Below are 14,981 nucleotides of genomic sequence, written 5' to 3' on the forward strand. Positions count from 1 at the left end.
GCAGAGCTAAGCCCTGGTGAATGGCAGTTGAATTTTCTTTCTGTAGGTTTCTAGATAGGTGACATTTTACCTTACAAATGTAAATTTTCTCTCTTGCAGCACATGCGTGGAATGAGACACTGATGAGTTCTTCTCATGAATGAGAGGTTCTCTCATTAAAACCTCCAGCTCCGGTGTTTAGGCCAGGTTCATATAGAGGAAGTCCCTGATTGAATGTGATTCTCACAATGCTTCCACGGAGTATTGTACAAGTGTTTCTTTCATCCCAAGACTGTAGCAGCAAAGACAGCACCTTTAAAAAACTGATTTTTGACTTCCTGGAATATACGTTACAGTCATCTGTGGTGGTGCATTTGCAGTTCAGCAACACAGCAGTGGGCAAAATGAGCTGGTATCTCATCCAAAAACAATTTGTTCAGAGCACTGTTCCCCAAGAGCTCACTTCATGCGTGTCTGTACATATTCATCCAGGTGAGTCTAATATGCCCTGCTGCCTGCCTCCTGAATTACTGGACAGAAAGTTAAATGTTCTAAAGCATGTGTGTTATTTAATTAAGGAGATACTTCTAGAAAAGAGTATTAAATGTGATTTGAGAAACCACCAGAGCAAAGGAAGATGAGGTTCTGCAGTGCACACTTGGAATAAAACATTTAATATGATGCAGAGTACAATAATCCACAATTGAGTCAGACAAATATTTCTCTAAAATTGGTCAGACAGTAGTGTTAACAGAATATTCCAGCAAAGATTTAAAAAAGAAAGAATGTGCCAGGCTGTGGTGGTATACACCTTTAATTCTAGCATTAGGGAGGCGGAGGCAGGCAGATCTCTGTGAGTTTGAAGACAGCCTGGTCTACAAAGTAAGGTCCAGAATAGCCAGGGCTACACACAGAGAACCCTGTCTTGAAAATTTAAAACAAAAAAAGAAGAAAGGAAGAGAGAGAGGAAGAGGGGGAGGAAGGGAGGGAGGGAGGGAGGGAGGGAGGGAGGGAGGGAGGGGGGGAGGGAGGGACGAAGGAAGGAAGGAAAAGAAAGGATGTGAACTATTTCTATGGTATATTACCAGGGGGAAGGTAGTTTTTCTTCCTATTTCAGAATCACTGGCAGTGGAAAATCTAATTACCTTCAGATACTTTATTATCGATTTAGCGATGTTTCTCTGATTTCTTTCTCAGCCCTTTTATCATCTGTGTAAAAGAGAGCTACTTTTTTTTTAGTTAATTTTGCATCTTGCTATATTTCTAAAGGTGTTTATGAGTTGTAGAGATTCATTGGTAGAATTTGGGGGGGTTGCTTATGTAAGCTATCATATCATCAGCAAATAGTGAGAGCTTGACATCTTCTTTTACGATTTGTATCCCCTTGATCTCCTTTTGTTGTCTTATTGCTCTAGACAGGACCTCAAGAACTATATTGAATAGAGATGGAGAGAGTGGACAAGCTTGTCTTGTTCCTGATTTCAGTGGGATCACTTTGAGTTTCTCTCCATTTAGTTTGATGTTGGCTCTTGGCTTGCTGTATATTGCCTTATTATATTTATGTATATCCCTTGTATCCCTGCTCTCTCCAAGACCTTTATCATAGATATGTTGTATTTTGTGGAAAGCTTTTACAGCATCCAATGAGATGATCATGTGTGGTTTTTTTTTTTTAGTTTATTTATATGGTGAATTACATTGACAGATTTTTGTATCTATGGGATGGAGCCTACTTGATTATGGTAGATGATTTTTCTGATGTGTTCTTAGATTCAGTTGCCAGTATTTTATTGAGTATTTTTGCATCAATGTTCATGAGTGAGATTGGTCTGTAATCCTATTTCTAAGTAATGTCTTTGTGTTGTTTGGGTATCAGGGTAATTGTAGCCTCATAAAAAGTGTTTGACAATATTCCTTCTGTTTCTATTGTGTGGAAAAACTTGAGGAGTATTGGTATTAGTTCTTCTTTGAAAATCTTATAGAATTCTGAGCTGAAACAATCTAGTCCTGGGTTGTATTTTTTTTTGATTGAGAGACTTTTGATGACTGTCTCTATTTCTTCAACCTTAGAATCTTCATCTGGCGATGGATGGAGATAGAGACAGAGACCAACTTTGGAGCACCGGACTGAGCTCCCAAGGTCCAAATGAGGAGCAGAAGGAGGGAGAACATGAGCAAGGAAGTCAGGACCACAAGGGGTGCACCCACCCACTGAGACAGTGGGGCTGATCTATTGGGAGCTCACCAAGGCCAGCTGGACTGGGACTGAATAAGCATGGGATAAAACTGGACTCTCTGAGCATGGCAGACAATGAAGGCTGATGAGAAGCCAATGACAATGGCAATGGGTTTCGATCCTACTGCATGTTCTGGCTCTGTGGGAGCCTAGCCTGTTTGGATGCTCACGTTCCTGGACCTGGATGGAGTAGGGGAGGACCTTGGGCTTCCCACAGGGCAGGGAATCCAGACTGCTCTTCAGACTCCAGAGGAGGGGGAATGGAGTGGGGGGAGAGGAGAGGAGTGGAGAGAGGGGGAGAGGAGTGGGGGGAGGGGAGAAGAGTGGGAGATGGAGAGGAAAATAAATAAATAACAGTTATAGATCTATGTAATTTGCTTATATGCCCTTGATTTAATTTTGGTAAGTGATATTTATCCAGAAAGTTGTCCATTTCCTTTAAGATTAACAATTTTGTGGAGTACAGGTTTTCAAAATATGACCTAATGATTTTCTGGAATTCCTCCGTGTCTGTACTTATGTCCCCTTTTCATTTCTGATTTATCTATTTATTTATAGAGCAGTCCTCACAGATAGAGCCCTAAATCTCACCAGTATCCCCTTTACCATGGCAAGATGGCCTTCTGTTTCTGCCCATCTCACTGACAGCCCCAGCATAAGGCTGTTACTCCTCAGAGTCTCCATGTCGATTTATTTCTGTTGACAATTAGTGGACTTCCCTCAGCAGACCATCCCATCTCTTACTGAGATTATGAAACAATTTCCTCTGATGCAAAGAATCTCTCCTAGAGGAAAATGTGAGCCTCATATGAGTCAAGAAGGAAGCCAAACTTACAAGTCTCAGAGAGCTGTAACATAGATTCATAAGTTCCCTCCCCAGGATTACACACACAGTAAACAATTCCTGATGAGAACAGATTCCAGTGGGTTAAACTGCCTGCCCATCGTCCAGAGATCCTCAGGACTGCAGCTTTCATGAGCAGTCGTCATGCTCAGATGGCTTTTCAACAATGCAGCTGCCTTTGAGTCATCCGTATTCCTGAAGGCACCCCTCACCCATAGCCTTGTAAGTAGCCCCAATAACTCACCAGATCTTAGGCATGGGTAGACTTGTTTCTTTAGACTATCATTTTTGCTCTATCTGAGGTAACTAGACATTTGTTCATAGCTATCTAGCAACAGCTAGACCACGGCTAGGGAAAGACAGTAAACAAAGAATTTTCCCAGGAAACTCATTAATGATCTGGGAAAACCTATCAATGAGTAGATCTTAATAGACATTTTCTTTTGAACACATCTAAAACATTAACCCTAGTCTACTGGACTTCTGTTCTACATGGTATTACTTCAGCCTGTTACAATGCTCTTCTGCCATGAATATATATCAGTAGAAAATCCATAGTAGTTTGGACATTGGTCCAACTCAGTGTTATCTCAGCTGCAATGGTTGTAAATTCAGAATGTGATCAATATTGTTATATTGGTGGTCACAAATGTGCCACAGTAACCACAAAACAAAATTATACAATAGGTAAGTCTAAATAAATTAAAGAATAAACACACCACTATTGTGAATCACTTAACAACAAATTAAGACCAGAGGACAACAGACCTAAATAGGACAAACAGACAGACAGGAAAACAGAGCCAAAGAGAAAGCAAGCACGGGAAACAACTATACGCATACACACACACACACACACACACACACACACACACACACACATCTGCACATACATTTTAAAAAGTATTCCACTTTTCTTTGTTTGATGCATGTTTTCTAACAAAGGCAAGAAAGATTTGGGTGGGTAGGAAGGTAGGTGGGGAAGATCTTGGAGGAGGTAAGAGAGAGGAAAGCATAATCAAAGCATATTGTATGAAAAACAATCTATTTTGAATTTCAGAATAAGACTGGGGGAGAGGGCAAAAGAAATTACAATGAAGCTAGAAAACAAATTATAAAATAGCTATAGTGAAACTATAAGTTATTCTATGCAGGTATCACTCATAGAAAAGCACGAGTTGTTGTCAAATTTATAACATAAAATAGATTTTAAATCAAGAAAAGAAACAGACAAGAAATGTAACTATGTGACAATCAAGGGAGAAAGCCAACGATTCTCAGCAACTAACATTGAAACTCCCAAAAGTATGAAGGTAATATCACAAGCCATAAAGAGAAAGACACATGATAAAACAAGATGGTAGGCCAATTAAACACCCACATTTAGATATGAAAAGAACTCAAAGCAAAGGACGATAATGAAGCAGCATATTAAATTATATTACTCAAATTTACCTAAAATGCACCATAGAACCATCTGTCAACAACAACAAGACATGCATTATTCTCAGGAACACAGGGACAATTCCCCAGAACAAGTAGTAGGAGTAGTCATGAAAATAAGTTTCATAAAATACTTTAAAACTGGAATATTGTCACAGATACAACTAGAAACCAGCAAGTTTAAAAGTTGGAAACTCTTAAAATACAGGATAATACTATGTACTATTAGATAACCCAGGAATCAAATAAAGCAACTGGAAATTGCTACATATTTTAAGTAAAAGAAAGAATAGACACGTGGCATCAAAAGATTTGGGGATACAACAAAGGCAGTATAAAGATGGAAATTTATAGCAATTAATAGTGGTGGCTTCATATTACCATAAAGACTTCAATCTATTGGGATATCTCAGTGAACATGAAAACAACAAGTAAAACAAACTCAAGACTAGTAGAGCCCGGATGATCCTCAGTGGTCTGGGGTGCAGGCTTCAAACCTGTAGCTGTTTAGCGACAGAGTGGTTCAATTGCCGGGCGATGGTGGCGCACGCCTTTAATCCCAGCACTCGGGAGGCAGAGATAGGCAGATCTCTGTGAGTTCGAGACCAGCCTGGTCTACAGAGCTAGTTCCAGGACAGGCTCCAAAGCCACAGAGAAACCCTGTCTCGAAAAACCAAAAAAAAAAAAAAAAAGACTAGTAGAAGTAGTAATATAAAAAAGATTAATGAAAAAATAAGTGAAATGGAGCTTAAAAATAAACACAGAAGGTTAACGACATTGAATTAGTTCTCTGAATGATGAAATGAAAATAAACAGAGTAGCAAATAAACAGAGAAAGGGGGTACAAGTATATTAAAAATGGAGTTCTAATGTTCTGTAAGACTGGATACCACAGGAATACAATCATTTCAGGTTATTGTGAATTGGCATAATTCACAATATAAATTTGGCATTCTAGAATAAATTAACTGACTCCAAGATATATATATATATATATATATATATATATATATATATATATATATATATATACATTATCAAAAATGAAATACAATAAAATAGAAAACCTAAATGGAACAAAAACAAATGATGATATCAAATCAATAATAAAAGATTCCCACCAGAAGACCAGAAGATTTCTGCCAATTTTTGTCAATGGTTTAAAAAAGTAACCAATATCAAATCTTTTTTAATTACTACAAAAAGAAATTGAGGAAGAAAGAATTCTCCCAAACTGATTCTATAAAGCAAGAATTACCCAGATACCAAAACATGCATACAAACCAAACTATAGGCCAATAACTTTTATAGGCACAGCCATAACAACAATACTAGCAAATCAACTCCAAAAATACATTAAAAATATTTTATACATCAATAAGTATACAATTAAAAATTGGCAATTATTCCAGCAATGAAAAAATAACTTAACATATGTAAATCAATGAACGTGGTACAGCACATTAAACAGGATAAGCCACAGACACTATATGATCATGTTAATTGATACAGAACAATTATTTGACAAAGTTAAATATCCCTTCATAAGAAAAATGCTGCAAAAAAAAAATGGTCCAAAAGGAGTGTATCTCAGCATAATGATAGCCTTGGATAATTACTGAGAGGATAAAGCTACAAGCATCCTCTCCAATGTTTAGAAAACATCAAACTGTCAAATGCATAGCATAGGAAGTACTTACAGGTACATTTAGACACAAGAAAGAAATGAATGGCATCCAAACTGAAAAGGAGAAAGTCAAACTATAGATGTATGCAGGAGGACATTATCTTATTTACAATATCCTTAAATAAGCTGCTGTGGAATATTAGTTGAAGATGTGTTACATTCATTTATGCTGTGGAATATTTATTTATTTGTTTATTGATTGATTGATTGTTTGATTGTTTTTTTGAGACAGGGTTTCTCTGCAGCTTTGGAGCCTGTCCTGGAACTAGCTCTTGTAGACCAGGCTGGCCTCAAACTCACCTGGCTTGAAATATATATTTAATGATGTAAAAATATGTTACATTCTTTTATGTTGTATTTGCTTAACTCTATAAAGCTGTGTTACTTTGCCTGTCTAAAACACCTGATTGGTCTAATAAAGAGCAGAACAGTCAACAGCTGGTCAGGAAAGAAAAATTGGCAGAGCAGCCAGGAAGACAGAATAAATGGGAGAAGAAAGGAGTGGAGCAAGGAAAGAAGAAGTAGAGGAGGACAGCAGGAGCCAGCCACCCGTCCTCACAGCGAGTCATGGAGTAGGAGGGAGGGAGGGAGGGAGGGAGGGAGGGAGGGAGGATGAGTGGATGAAAGGATGGAAAGGAGGAAGGAAGGAGGGAGGGAGGGAAAAAGAAATAAAGAAGTAAGGAAGGAAGAAAGAAAGATATAACAAAGAAAGGTTAAAACATCTCAGAGGCAAAATGCAGTTAAACAGAAAAAAGAATAATTTAAGTTTAAAAATCTGGCTAGAAATAAACCAAGCTAAGGCCAGGCATTCAAAAGAATAAGTCTCCTTGCATTTATTTGGGAACTAGGTGGTGGGCTCCTAAAGAGAAAATCAACAACAAAAAATTACACTATGGCACAGAGAAACTATTGCAGCAGTGAATTCAGCAAAGTTGCACAAAATAAAAATTGATACACAAAATCAGTAACACTGTTATATGCCAATGGTGGGTTATGAAATAGAAGCCAAAAGGAAAATCCCATTTAAAAAATGCCTAGGAATTAATTTAACTTAATAAATGAATGAGAATAAACCTTATAATATATGTTATAAAATATCGATGAAATAAACCAAAGAGAAAAAAGCGGAACTATATCTCTTGTTTGTGGACCAGAAGAATCAACACTGTTAAATTGTCTATGCTATCAAATGTAATCTAAAAACTCAACGCAATTTCTATGAACAGTCTGTTACTCTTATAACAAACTGGTAAAACAAATCTTGACATCTTTACAGGATCACAAAAAGGGAGGCCTGAAGAACCAAGGTTATTTTGGGTAAAAAGAGCAAAGTTAAAGACATTATACTATGTTACTTCAAAATATGCTACAAAATAGCACACACTTCGGCACACACTTAGAATATAGAGAAATCTGCTGGTACACAACCGGAAACTTCACCTTAATTGGTGCATTCATGATTGGTGTAGGAGGTCCTTCTATCTATGTGTTGCTTTTATTGGTTAATAAATAAAGAACTGGCTTAAGCCGAAGCATGGGATGAAGAAGGTAAAATTAGAGAGAAGCCATGGAGCCGCCAGAGTCAGACATGCTGAAACTTTAGCCAGTAAGCCACAGCCACGTCGTGATAGATGGATTAATAGAAATAGGTTAAATTAAGATGTAAGAGTTAGCCAATAAGAAGTTAGATCTAATGGGTCAAGCAGTGATTTAATTAACACAGTTTCTGGGTTGTTATTTCAGGTGTAAGCTAGCCAGGCAGCTGGGAACCAATAAGCAGTCTCCCACTACACCTAATCCTACACTTCCATAATCGCTGGAAGGTTTTCACTACTAGAGGAGAAAAGTAATCATTAATCTCACTTAACTGTGAACTCTGCAAATTATAATATTGACCTGCCTGTAAGATATGCCCAATAACACAGTACTGGCATAAATATTATGACAGTAACCAACCACTTTCTGATTGTATTTAAGTCTTACTCTACGAGATGAAACCCCGAACTGAGACTATTATGAGTCCATGTACATGAAACTAGATAGGTCATGGGCCCTAGGGGAAAATTTATTACCATAATTTTGCTAAATGAACAGAGTAATAAAGTTACTCCTAATGACGTATTGTTATATCCACAGGTCAGAATATCCTCAAACCTCATTAGAGAAATGTCATAAAGTAGATGATAATCAGCACAAAGACCTACAGCTAGAAATTGTGCAGAGAGTACGTGACCCTCAGCCCTAAATGGGATTTCTAATCATATACCTCCCCTCAAAGCTCAGGATTCTATGAAAAAAGGGGGGTCAAAAATATCCTAAGAGTCAAAAGTGGTGAATGGCTTCAAGGAAAGCACTTTTTGCTTGAAGCACAGCAGGGCGATACACATTTGAACTCTTAGGGACTAAGGCAGCATGCTGAGGACTTGTGCTAGCCCACGCCAGACAAAAATCCTAGCACAGAGGATAGGAAGAAGATGCACATGTCTGCCCCTGGACAGGAAGCTATTTGAAGTTGATAGTTTAGGGGAGAAGGAATCAACCAACCACACCCAGGGCGGGTCCCTTGGAGGAGCAGCTGTTTAGCAAAAGTTGGACTCCATGTTTTATTGTGGTGATTTTAATAGAGGGAAAGAATTAGAATTTGGACGGACAGGGAAGTCGCGAGGACATGGAGGAAGTTGAAGGATTCAAAACAATATGACAAAAATATATGAAATTCTCAAAGAACAAATAAAAATATTTTTACGAAGCATTGTGTTGTGTGCAATACCAGACATCAATCACTGCAAGAGGGTAAAGCACAGAGAGGAAGACTCACCTGACTGCGGTCAGCTCATTCTCTTCAAAGATACTAGGAATACACTGACAAGGTACAGTTTTCCAAAGAAAATATTCTGGAGAAATTGGATAGTAAGATGTACAATAATGACTTCTAATGAATTTACGAAATTAAATATAAAAATAGGAGAGAGGTAGATAAGCAGCCCCAATCACTGACTACTCTTCCAGAGAACCTGGGTTTAATTCCTAGCACCATCATGCCAGCCTACAGTTTCCTGTAACTCCAGTTCCAGAGGTTTCCAGTGCTCTTGCTTCCAAGGCATCATGTACACTGGAGATACACAGGCATATGGGCATACAAACACCCACACACATAATAGAAAATTAAAACATGTAACAATAAATGTACCTGTTAAAGGACTATTAACAGGACAAAATGTCAGGAAAATGGCTTAAAATACTGGAATGAGCAAGACATTTTTGGATAAGACCTCAAAAGCAGAGAAAACACAAATAAAATTTACACATTCGGTATTAGATTCAACTACAAAGCTCTATTCAGCAAAATAAAACCTGGGTGTGAAAAGAAGTGGTAATGAATGTGAAAACTTGAGCATTATAAACCTGGCTAACTATGTGCAGACTTTTGACACTGCATTGCCCAGTCAAATGCCTGTAGAGAGTAACGTGGGACTTCACTTCAAGCTCAGAATGCAGTTATCTACCCTTTAAAGCAAATGCACTAAGTTTCTGCAATCCACTTTAGCAGGAAAGACACCTTAGCAGTCTGTTCTTGCCTCTTTCCAGCATGCCTCTACACATAAGGAGGGCAAGGAACCTGCAAAACCAGGAATCTGAGAAGTTAAAATGTCAGAATTAGCTAAGAGGTATGACTCAATGGATGAAGCTTGCATCTGGGCACTGGAATACACACACAATGTCTAGGATACCACATAACCGTGACTCCAAAGGAAACTGGTGGAGGAGAACTGAATCCTTGGGCCGCATGTCTGTGTAGCGGAGTGAAAACCAAAGCATTCCAAGACCTTCTAACTACAATCCAGTCTGATAGTTCATTACATGTTCATATTCATCAAGGCAAGAGGATAATATATATTTTATAATTATTTTTTCATCTTGATTTATAGATTTCAAATAGATGTATAATAGACAAATTAGTATTTTAATTGCTAAGGTGAGAACTTCTCATCAAAAGTCAGTATCAGGCGTAAATCTGAATAAAGGCCTGTTTCTCTAAACATGACTTTACTTTTCAACTTCACTACAGACTGACTTGATCATAGACTCTAAAAACATAAATGAGACTAACTGCTTATACATAATACATCAAGAGAGCCATAATATGCGTGCAAAAAGTAAACATGGTTCATACATACATTATCAGATAAAATACAGCAAAGAACGTAAATGCATTATTCATGACAAGAAATGCGATGATTAATGTCTTCACAACCACACTGTTTCTTACCCACGGACACAAAATGATTAATTTTTTAAAAATACATGGAGTGTGACTTTACTAGCTTTACTAAATAAATTTTAAATACTTCGACAGAATCCATTAAAAAGAGCAAGCTATAAAATAAAACAATTTTCTCAATTAAAAAATAATCATGCTTTTCTATCTGTTTATTACAAGTGTTATAAAGTCACATGATATATCGACACTAAAGGCCACATGGATGTAACTCCAGGAAGCATACTGAAGAAAAAGAAGCCAGCCATTCATGTCTTTGTCACAGTAATGCCTCCCTTGAAATGCTTGAGAAACTTTTCATAACAAAGACACTCAAATGGACTATGGAGGACTAATAACAGAGGCAGTAACTATTTGTATTAATGCACAGGATGTTTCAAGAGCCTAAATTGTTACTTTGTAAGCTTGGCTGCATGAGATTTCCCATCTATGGAAGTTTGCTTTAACTCAAAGGACTGAAATATCTAATGCTGATGAGAATTACATTCTTTTTAGTTCTCACCCAAAGTCCTAGACCCAAAAGGCTCACTAAAGTAACATGAAAAGAACAGTTTAAAATAGAATACTTGATGGCTTAGAGGAGCCATTAAAATTTTGTTGGGCTTGAATTTTACAATAATGAAAAGTAATTTTCTTTCAAGCAGAACATAATTCAGCATATTTCACATCACAGTTTTTGTCATTTCTAAAGGAATCACATAATCAAAATTAATAAAAATCCTTTTTCCATGATGTGAAGAATTATTTTTGAACCCATGTCCATCTCTGACTGAACCTCTGTATCTGGTCAGGGGGGGCAGACTATATGTTCTACTTGGTTAGGCCTAAGTCATGCACCCATACTAGGGATGCAGGGTGTCGATAGCCTCCATCTGAATCATAAGAAATGTTTCTCATTAAGATATTGTTGCTATAATATTAAGAGAAGTTCTAGGAAGCAAGAGAGAGCGTATGATACAAATTGCACAAATGCACAAACCATTTTAAATTGTCCATTATGATCATCTATTTAACTATCATATCCTCATTTGAAAGCATCAGAAAGGTTTTCTGAACACATTAATTTTAAAAATAATTTGTACAAAACCTATAGACTTTCATTGCTAACTCTTATGTTGATCATATAATTATAATGAACAAAAGTTACATAAACTGACATAAATTGTCTTAAATTTCTAAAATCAGGAGCATAAATAATGATTACTGAAAATTACAATTAGTTTTCTTTGGATTATTTCATCTTTTATTTTCTTATTTTTCTAAGATGCATGTTAATATAAAAACAGATTATCAATAACATAAATTTTAATAATATATCCACACTTTTCAAGGAAAGGAAACAAATACTCAAGGGATGCTACCAATAAGGAAGTTATGGCCAACATTCAACAGTGATTTTGCAAAACCTACATTAATGGCAAAAAATTTCTTTGTATGATTTAAACATTTCTCTATGATATATTTTGTTTTCTGTATAACTAACATAAGAAATCAGATTCCAAAGTAAGAGGAAGTAATCACAATAAGAAGTAAAATAATATCCAACTAAAACCAGAGTGAAAGAATGTAGGATATATAGGAAAGGATTTTATACAGAATTTTCAGATTCCTTGAAATTTATCTAAGTGAATGAAAAGGCAGTGTCCACTAGAGTCAAGTGCAGTGTGAAATCCACTGACATATTGGCATCGGGAAGAATTTTAGCTGCAGAAATAGTTTGCCTTAGATCACACCTTGAGAAACAATTGCACAGAATCCTTGGAAAGAGGAGATTATGAACAAACTCCATGAATTATATTCAATGAATGCATTTCTAGCATCCTTTTCCTGTTCTGTAGATGATCTAGTCTGACTTAAGATGAACCCCATGCATTCACTAGAGCTTAGGAACATAAGCTACACACTGGGATCACATCAAGCTAGGATGCACCTCTTTACGAACACAGACGCTGTTCCACAACCATTTATCAGACAAGTCACCGTTCCTCTTTAACTCTAGGTTAATTTTCCTTCCTGAAGCAGATCTGAAATAGATGACTTCAGTTGCCTTATGTATAAAATGGAATGTTTTATAATAACCCAGTGTACTGTTTTAAAGGATAACTGCATAGATTTTCCTTTTCATACATAATTCAAATGGCAGGGAACAATTTACTCATATTAAAAAATACTAGCTGAAATCCCCAGATATCAAGTGTTATTAATTTCATTTTTCTTGGAGTTTCTTTTCAGCAGGATTGTTTCATTATTGCTTGGATAGCCTTTATTTGGCAAACATGCAGGTAGTGCATAAGACGAATGACATAGTGGGAAAAGCATCTAAAAACACACTAAAATAAAAAGGGGAAATGTTCTCATTTGACTTATTCTATTCTGGGGTATCAGTTGTGTTTTTGTAAGTAGTTCGGATATAAATATATATAATCTAGACTCATAATCCAAGTAAATAGAAAAAGAACATTCACTACATAACTACTATTAGCTAGATTAAGTACATTGCATTATGGTGGTTATATAAGCATATGACTTGCAGATACCTTGAGAACCGTTTAAAGATAATTGTTTAGTGGTTATCTTCAGGATGGAGAAGACAGGAGCAAAACTGGACCATAAAAGTATTCTTGAAGGAGTAGAAGCTAGAAAGCACATTTATTGAGGACCACATAAGCCAACACAATGGAACTCTACCACCTCATATTATACTCGGCTTCATTTTTATGTTTATTATTCAGGTGTTTGTATAGGGATGTCTTACTTGTATTAGGGAGGATGTAAGGCTGGCCATTTATTCCAAAATAGTGAAAATGAATTCTCCTTTGTTCTGCTACTTTACTAAGTGTCTTAGTCAGTGTTCTACTGCTATGGAGAGACACCATGGCCACAACAACTCTTATAAAAGAACGTGTGTAATTGGGGCTTCCTTCTCATTTCAGAGATTTAATCCATTATCACCATGGCAGGAAGTATGTGGCTGGAGGAGTGGCTGAGAGTTCTACAGCCAGATTCACAGGCAGCATGAAGGGAATGCTACTGGGGCTGGCTTGGCCTTTTGAAAATTTAGAGCCTGCTTTCATTGACACACTTGCTCCAAGAAGAACACATCTAGTCCAACAAGCCCACACCTGTGAATCCTTCCTAATAATGGCGCTCCCTGATAGCTAAGCATTCATACATAGGAGCCTATGAGGTCATTCTTATTCAAGGCACCACACCAAAGTATACACAAGTATGTCATTCAAAATTTAATGAAATGATAGATTTTATGAAAAAAAAATTGAGGAAGTAGAGTTTCTTCACATATGGCTACTTTCTGTAAAATTTATCCTTATTGAAACTATTAAACTAAGAATCATTTTTTCTTAGCTTAATGCCTGTTCAGTTTGCTCTCAGCAGTAAAACTTTGGCTGTATGCTTTTGCTTGGTTCTCATGTTGCTCAGATGTGTGACTATTACATTAAGCATCTATTACATTACACGTCCCTCGGGAATGCAGCTAATATGTCCTTGTTGATGCTGTTCCATGACCATATGCAGATGTGAGTGTCGATTTCAAGTTGTATATCTTTGTCTTTCCCTTGGCAACATGATTCTATCCTTTCCTGCTTTATATTAATGCAGGTTGCACAGATTTCCTTTTACCACTGCTTTCAGCACCACTGCGGAAAAGAATTGTCTATCAAACCGATTTGCTTTTCCCTGCTCTGCATCTCACTTTGTAGGCATTTGTGGGCTGTCATTTGGAACCATCCCCATTTTTACTGTTACTGTGTGTGACTGTAGCCATGGCCTTTTAAAGGGAATTTATAGTAATAAATGCCTATACCTAGAAAAAACCATCTCAGGTACTAGGGGTGAAAGTGGGTCCAAAGTTATAAAGAATAATGGAATAAATATCAGAGTAGAGATAAGGGAAATGGAACAAGTATATTTTTAAATATAAATAAAATATTATTTGTTTTGGCTTTTAGAAAGAATAACCAAGGTAGGGAACCCTTCAGCGTGTTAGAGCAAAGAGAGATGAAATTTAAATAAGTAAAAATCAGATGAAATTGCTTGCTGAGAAGTATCATCTCAGAGCAACCTTGTAAAGCTGTTCAGTCTGGAGGCAGAATGGAGTCAGAAAGTGCCAGGATGGATGGATGCTTTTCCTAAAAAGGGAAGAAAAGTGCTGTGGTCATTGTTTCTGCTCACTGACTAAATTAAATGCTAGATAGCCTCTGCCAACATTTGTGAATATTAAAAGGAACTGGTTCTGACTCATAAAGTCTATAGACTGCTAAATTGTCATTCTGAAAAATTGGCAAAGGATGGAAGTTTTTCATTTAAAATGCTGTTGAAAGTACATCACTTATGTACCTTTTCAAGGGGCAAAGACACTATTTAAAGACAGACACTAGTAATCCGGAAAATGACGAAAATAGCCTATAAAAGACAAATCTGCTACTAATCATTTATATATTCAATATTCAGGACATTATGTATGCAGATTCTGTGATGATTTGGAGAAATCTAG

General features: G+C 36.8%; 1 non-coding gene across 1 annotated transcript; it reads left to right on the top strand.

The window, feature by feature from the left end:
• The first annotated feature begins 4,958 nt into the window (after window positions 1–4,958).
• Window positions 4,959–5,039, top strand: Trnastop-uca (transfer RNA opal suppressor (anticodon UCA)). Its single transcript has one exon. It is a non-coding gene; the product is annotated as a tRNA-Sec (tRNA).
• Window positions 5,040–14,981: the final 9,942 nt, after the last annotated feature.

The sequence above is a fragment of the Microtus pennsylvanicus genome, chromosome 22 (assembly GCF_037038515.1).
Source record: "Microtus pennsylvanicus isolate mMicPen1 chromosome 22, mMicPen1.hap1, whole genome shotgun sequence".
NCBI lineage: Eukaryota > Metazoa > Chordata > Mammalia > Rodentia > Cricetidae > Microtus > Microtus pennsylvanicus.